Below are 7,753 nucleotides of genomic sequence, written 5' to 3'. Positions count from 1 at the left end.
GACAGGTGATTTTAATTTGCCAGGAATTGATTGGATGTCACTTTCTCCCGGCAGAGTTGATACAGCTAGCAGTGAACACCTGATCGAACTCGCCTACTGCTTTGGTTTGACTCAGATTGTTGAAAAGAGTACGAGAGTATGTATGACAACATCCTCGATACTAGACCTTGTCTTTTTGTCATCTGGTCTACTAGAGTTTTTGCTGAGTTGTGATGTTGAAGAAGGATTGTCTGACCATAAAATGGTGATTATATCGCTCAATATGACTCACGAAATATGTCACAAATCTCGCAGAAAGACTGTTTTGAATTTTCCGGCTGCTGATGATGTCGGATTACTGGACTACTTTGAAATCTCGTTTGATGAATTCATGTGTTTATAACAAGACTGACTTGGCACAGATCAGTTGTGGGATTTTTTTTGCAAACATGACAGCGAAAGCAATTGAGATGTTCATTCCTAAAATCACGAAAATAACAAAAAGGAAGCATCCTTGGATTAATAGAGACATTATTCACAAAAAACGACAGCTCAAAAGGAAACGAAAAAGATGCTCACAATACCCAAGCCCTGAATTAAAAACCTCCATATGTCGTATGAGCCAAGAGTTTAAGCGACTCATCAACAAAAGTAAAAATACCTTTTACAGTCATACTCTCACCAGATTTCTTACTGAAGCGCCCAGTAAGTTCTGGCGATATATAAATGGCGGCGGTAAATCTCACCATTCTAATAAAGAAGAGAGCCCTCAGAGGGATGAAAGTTTTAATTCATTTTTTTGCGTCTGTTTTCACTGAAGATGATGGCGAATCACCGTTTTTTGAGCCTCCAGGTTGCCCTCCTATACCCGATTTAGAAATAAGTGAAGAAGGAGTTCTGAAACTCATTTTGAACAACAACACAAAAAAGAACTCAGGATCGGATGGTATCCCGAATGAATTCTTATATAGATATGCTGAGTGGAATTCTAAATTTCTTACCAAAATCTTTCAATCGTCTATCGACAGCAGTTGTGTTCCCGTTGCCTGGAAATGTGCGAAAATAGTGCCTGTTCATAAAAATGGTCCCACTTCTAACGTTGAAAATTATAGACCCTTTCCCTTATTAGCACGTGTTCCAAGTTACTCGAACATATTATGTACGCTCACTTATCAACTTTTCTTCAGAGTAACAATCACCTATTTGTAAACCAGCATGGCTTCCGCAGGGGCTTTCTACCATCACACAACTCACGGAAACTGTACATGATCTTTCCCAGTCAATCAATTCCCGCATGCAAACAGACATCGTAATTTCTGACTTTGCAAAGGCGTTTGATAAGGTTTCGCACCCTAAACTATTACTAAAAATCAGTGCCATATTTAAAAATGAAACTATAACTAAGTGGTTCAGGTCATATCTTTCGTCTAGAGTACAGTATGTTCAGGTTCAAGAGTATAAATCCAACATTATGCCAGTCGATTCCGGTGTTCCCCAGGGCAGCGTTCTGGGCCCTCTCTTGTTTTTGATCTTCATCAACGACTTGCCTGTTGGTTTGAGCGTTCCAGTTAGACAGTATGCAGATGACTGCATCGTTTATAAACAAATTAATACTCCAGAAGATCAGGCAGAACTCAATCAAAACTTGCAGAAAATACATGAATGGTGTAGGTGTGGCAGATGGTATTAAATTCAAACAAAACAGTTTTTATGACCATTACAAGAAAGAAAGCTGTCCTTGATTACAGTTACAGCATTAATGGTAGATAACTAACTAGAGTAAGTAATTTTAAATACCTTGGAGTAACACTCACATCTGACTTACGCTGGAATTCACACATAGATAATGTATGTACTAAGGCTTCCAAGGCACTCTGGAGCTTGAGACATAATATGTGCAGTGCAACTCCTGAAATAAAAAAGTCTGGTTTTCAAAAGCCTAGTTAGGCCTATCCTTGAATATGCAAAAGTTGCCTGGGATCCGTACACTGCTTCCAACTGTTCTAAGCTGGAAAGAATCCAGCGCCTCGGAGCAAGGTTTATATTTAATGGGTATCGTTATTCTGATTCTCCAACTTCTTTGTGTATATCTGCTGATTTGCAAACACTTGACATTAGACCCAAATGCGACAGACTCAAGTTTCTTTGCCAGATCGCTAACTACTACATGCAAATCGATCAAACAAAATACTTTGAAATTAAAACAGGGGAAACATCACGCCATCGTCACAGTTTGTACATCCCAATGCCGCCTGTCAGAAATGATTGATTTAAATTTAGTTTTTTCCCGAGAGCCATTAAGGAATGGAATATGTTACCAAACTCCGTTGTCACTTCACAATCACTTAGCGAATTTTTAGATAAACTGCACAATGTTTTATGTTCTGCTTGATTTCAATGACAATGTTTTTGTTTTTGTTCAAGTGGCAAACACAATTATGTATGAAATTTAGTGTTGATCTCAGTGTTTGTTTGATGTGTTCTTTTTCTGCTTCAAGTTTGATATCCACTCCTGTAATAGCCCGCCCAGGGCTGACAGTATGAATAAATGAAATGAGTTTATTACGCAAGCCCTGAACGCTTCATGTGTGGTTAAAGTTGCACACCGCCGCAACCCAGGCTGCAATTTACGACGCGTGAACCGTTCTACGGAAAAACGTTGTTCCTTTCATACACCTATTTAACATATGCAGAGCTCGCGTAACTTACGTCTTACGCTTTGCAAACGAGTAGACCATCGCATACGTGGATATTCAAAAGTATGACTGCAATGACCACGGCGTATTAATCACTGATTGAATATCGCAAACAGGCGGTACTGGTCGATGCTCTATTATTATCTTGAAACACTCGTATGGCAAACGAGTACGCCAGCTACTTGCTAAACAAGTCACGAATATTCAAATCACTGCAGTGTCAAAAATGCTAGCAGAGCCAGCTAGAATCGCGCGCGGCACGGTGGTGCGCGCTTGCTTGCACATTTCACAAGAACTTGAAACTCGAAATATATCCGCGTGGGACTTTGTCACACCTATTTTCATTTGAGCGCAAAAGAGCTTCGTGTAGCAGCCAGTACAAGAACGCCAGCTCAGCAGAACAACATCTGATTCGATGGCATGCCAAGTGCATAGGTAGCATAATTTTAGAATTTTTGTTTTCTTTTATTGCGAAGCAATACTACTTTAATACCACCTCAGCACGTCAAAAGGCGCGGCGATGGCAGCCACGCTTGACCTTTAGCGTGATGATGATGATGATGATGATGATGATAACAACTTTATTTTCCACCAGATTAGGAGGCCCCGATTCCCGCCCCCGACACGCAGGCCTAAGGGACGGGAGCAGAGAGCTCCGCATCAGAAGCAGGCAAAGAGTTGTTGTTGAAAACCTTTATTTCTACCGAGAAGAAGCTCCGTTTCGGACTCCCCGGCACGCAGGCCTGATGGAGCCTTACTCAGGAGCCTCGCGAACTAAGGTCTGGTGAATATGCATTGTTGCTTCACGGCCTCAGCCGCCAGGCGGATGGCTTGCTGCTGCTGAGCGGGGTCCTCGCTTCGCAGCAGGGTCTCCCAGGCGTCTCTATCTATATTTTCTTTAGCTCCTGGGCTGTTGTTACATTCCCAAATAATATGATCTAGAGTGCCCCATCTCCCACATGTTATGCAATGTAGATCCTTTTCATCTTTTGAAATTGTTGCATATACCCAAAAGGGACTAATATGATTGCCCCCTTGTAGCCTCCTCCATGCAATTGCCTCCCCGTTTCCGAGGGAACGGTCTGGCGGCGGATAGACCCTTCTGCTTAGTTTATAGTGCTCTGTAACCTCTTTATACGAGATTAGGCTATCTTTTATATCCATGCAGGCGGTAACTGCCACCGCACACGGCGACGGCATGAGCCCTGCTCTTACACAGATGGTATGACGTCACGCAGCGCGCAGCGCCACTAGTGAGAGGAACAGAGTCAGGCCGTAACTGCCACCGCGCAAGGCGACGGCGCGAGTTGAGCCCCCACTCTTACACAGATGGTATGACGTCACAGAGCCAGGTCACGCTTTGCCTGCCCGGTGATAGAGAGCTCGGGCAAACTCGTGAGCAGCCTCATTCCCTGTGATGGATTCATGTGCTGGTAATATAATACTAATATAATACCAGCACATGAATGAGGCTGCTCACGAGTTTGCCCGAGCTCTCTATCACCGAGCAGGCAAATAGTGACCTGGCTCTGTGACGTCATACCATCTGTGTAAGAGTGGGGGCTCAACTAATACCAGCACATGAACCCATCGCAGGGAATGAGGCTGCTCACGAGTTTGCCCGAGCTCTCTATCACCGGGCAGGCAAAGAGTGACCTGGCTCTGTGACGTCATACCATCTGTGTAAGAGTGGGGGCTCAACTCGCGCCGTCGCCTTGCGCGGTGGCAGTTACGGCCTGACTCTGTTCCTCTCACTAGTGGCGCTGCGCGCTGCGTGACGTCATATCATCTGTGTAAGGGCGGGGCTCATGCCGTCGCCGTGTGCGGTGGCAGTTACCGCCTGACTTCTGCTCCTCTCACCAGCGGCGCTGCGCACTGCGTGACGTCATATCATCTGTGTAAGAGCGGGGGAGGGGGTACTCTTTCATAAATTCTCTTTCTTAAATTTTGAATTTAAGAAAGAGTACCCCCCCCCGCTCTTACACAGATGGTATGACGTCACGCAGTGCGCAGCGCCACTGGTGAGAGACAAGATTTGAAAGAATCGAGACCCTCCTCACCCAATTAATGGGTGCGGTAAATCAAATGCAGACGCAATTCACAGCGATGCAGAACGCCTTCACCGAGAGGCTAACTACATTAGAAAAGACTGTGACCCAAATGCAACAAAATGGACAGGCGCAGTAAAAATGAAGACTCTCTCGTGTGGCAAGGCACTGCCGCGGCTTCCAAAAAAAGCGAGCGCTCTTGCAACAGCACTTAGAGCAGAGCGAAGAAGAACCTTTAGCTATAGCCCTTCAGGAAACAGGAAAAGGTCTACCAAAATTATCGGGATATCAGGCGTTCCACGGTAACCGGGGAGAAAAATCCCGCGTATCCACGCTAGTTAAAAGACACATAGCGGTAGTCGAGCATGAGGTCAACTCGTGAGACATCGAAGCTGTATTAATAGAAATTAGCACTGGTCGCAAGGAAGAGGCTAGTCCCTTCATCTTAAAAGTGTACAGCACCCCGAGAAAAGTACTTTTCCGCGCCCTCTTCCGCAAAGCGATCAAAACAGCAGGAAACAGTACTCTTATAAATATAGGAGACTTCAATGCCGCCCACTAAGAATGGGTCTACAATAGACACGACCCCAAGGATAGGCAACTGTGGGAGGACATACATGAGCTCGGCATCACCCTCCTGACGGACCATAGCTGTCCGTCCAGGATGGGAAACAGCGTCTGTGCAGACACCACCCCGGACCGTACCCTAGGAAAAAACACGGGAGACGCAGTCTGGAAAACACAGCTCAAAATTTAGGCAGCGACCACTTTGTTCTGGCTCTCACCCTCAGCAAGGGCGTCAAAACGCGTCGCCTCAAAAAACCCAAAATAACCGATTGGGACAGGTTTAGGCAAATTAGAGAAAACTGCGAATTGGGAGATGAAATCCAAAACATAGAGCAATGGGCAGAGACGCTAAAGAAACAAGTAGAGAAAGCAACCACGACCCTACGGGAGGACGATGCGCCGGTGACGGTTGACAGCAAATTCCATCATATGTGGGAAGCAAAATGCGGCATGGAGAGGCGTCTCAGGTCGCAAAGATGGAACAGGAACCTTAGGCGAAGGATAGCAAGATATAACAAAGAGATTGAAGATTACGCAGTAAAACTTTGCAAACAAAACTGGTGTAGTAGGTGTGACGAGATGGAAGGTAACACGAGACTTGCTAATTCGTGGAGCCTAATCAGATACCCACTTTACCCTGACAATTCGAAAACTCAATCGGGCGTAAGACTGATGAAAGCCAGACACGCGTTCGAGGGCACGGACGGGGAACTCATGGCGAAACTAATTAACATGTACGTAGGCGACACACAAACCTTACCCCTGCCGGATTACGAAGGACCCTTAAACGAGGCCCTAGACGCGCCTATCACGGAGGCGGAGGTTCGCGCCGAAATATTAGGCCTAAAAATAAAATCGGCTCCCGGCCCAGACAGAATCACAAACAAGGTTCTCCGAAATTTGGACGATAATTCCATCCACACGCTCACCAAATACATGAGAATCGTATGGGACAGAGGCCGCCTCCCACAACAGTGGAAGACGGCAAACGTAATTTTGATACCGAAGCCAGGCAAACCACCTAAACTAGACAACTTACGACCAATCTATCTAACATCCTGTATAGGGAAATTGATGGAGCGGGTAGTCCAAACGCAACTAACGCGTTTCATGGAGCTTAACGACCTGTGGCCGCACGAAATGGTTGGGTTCCGGCTCGGCCTGTGCACACAGGACGTAATGCTCCGCTTGAGACACGACATCATAGAAAGCGAAACCAGGGACGCGAGGGTAATACTAGGTCTAGACCTGACAAAGGCGTTCGATAACGTAAAACATGCGGCAATTCTTTCTGGCCTCCAAGAATTGGGGTCGGAAAGAAAACGTACGACTACGTAAAAGGCTTCCTGTCGGGTAGAACGATAAAGGAGAAGTTTCAGGACATTGAATCCTCCGCCGTCAAACTAGGAAGCAGGGGTACGCCACAGGGTTCGGTGCTGTCCCCGTTCCTCTTTAATGTTGCCATGCGAAACCTCCCGGCAGAACTGAGGAAAGTGGAAAACTTGAAATTCAGCATGTACGCGGACGACGTCAACCTGTGGGTCGCCCAGGGGAGTGACGCGAGCATCGAGGAGCGCTTGCAAGCGGCGGCGGACACCGTGGTGTCCTACGCGGCCGAAAGGGGCCTCTCGTGCTCTCCACAAAAATTGGAACTGTTTATCTACAACCCGAAGGCGCTCAGGTGTAAATGCCAGATAAACATCAGCGTAACAGTAGACGGCCAAATAGTGCCAAAAGTCGAACAAATTAGAATCCTGGGGCTGTTTCTGCAAGCAGATGGGTACAACGATACAACGGTAAAGAAACTGAACGCGTACGCCACGCAAGTCACGGGTCTGTTCAGGATAATCGCACTCAAGGGTCGGGGCCTTAAGGAACGAAGCCTCCTGAAACTAATGCAGGCTTACATCACTAGCCGCATATGTTACGCCACACCATTCCTCAACATTAGGTCAGACAAAAAGCAGAAAATAGACGCACTCATCAGACGATGCGCGAAGAGGGCTCTGGGACTACCCATCTCGACCTCGACTGAACGCCTCCTCGAAATGGGGGCGCACAACAATTGGACGGAACTAACGGAGGCTGTGCGCATGGCGCAATTAGAAAGATTGAGCAGAACCACCACGGGCAGAATCATCCTCGGCTGGGTGGGACTGCAGTCAGATAGAGGAACAAGCCACAAAGTAGACATTCCACGAAAGTGTCGCGAATATATAATAGTGCCCCTCCCCCCCCTACCTAAAAACATGCACCCTACGCACAACAAGGAGAGGAGACAAAAGAAGGCCGAGACTCTCGCAAAGAAAGCGGGGAAAATGAAGCCGGGGGAGGTCGCGTACGAGGACGCGGCTAGCGGGAAGTTGGGGGCGGCGGTGGCTGAGGTCGTGAACGACCGCGGCATACCCGCCGCCGCCGCGTCCGTTAGAAGCCGAAATGTAGACACGGCTGAAGAAGTTGCAA

General features: G+C 46.8%; 1 pseudogene; it reads right to left on the bottom strand.

Annotated features, from left to right (window-relative positions):
- LOC146209474 (uncharacterized) overlaps window positions 1-7,753 on the bottom strand; it is a 159,323-nt pseudogene that overhangs the window by 21,524 nt on the left and 130,046 nt on the right.

The sequence above is a fragment of the Amblyomma maculatum genome, chromosome 1, assembly GCF_055883805.1.
Source record: "Amblyomma maculatum isolate TAMU_Amacu chromosome 1, ASM5588380v1, whole genome shotgun sequence".
In the NCBI taxonomy this organism is placed as follows: domain Eukaryota; kingdom Metazoa; phylum Arthropoda; class Arachnida; order Ixodida; family Ixodidae; genus Amblyomma; species Amblyomma maculatum.
The sequence above is the reverse complement of the archived record's forward strand: the minus strand, read 5'-3'. Positions and strand labels throughout refer to the sequence as shown.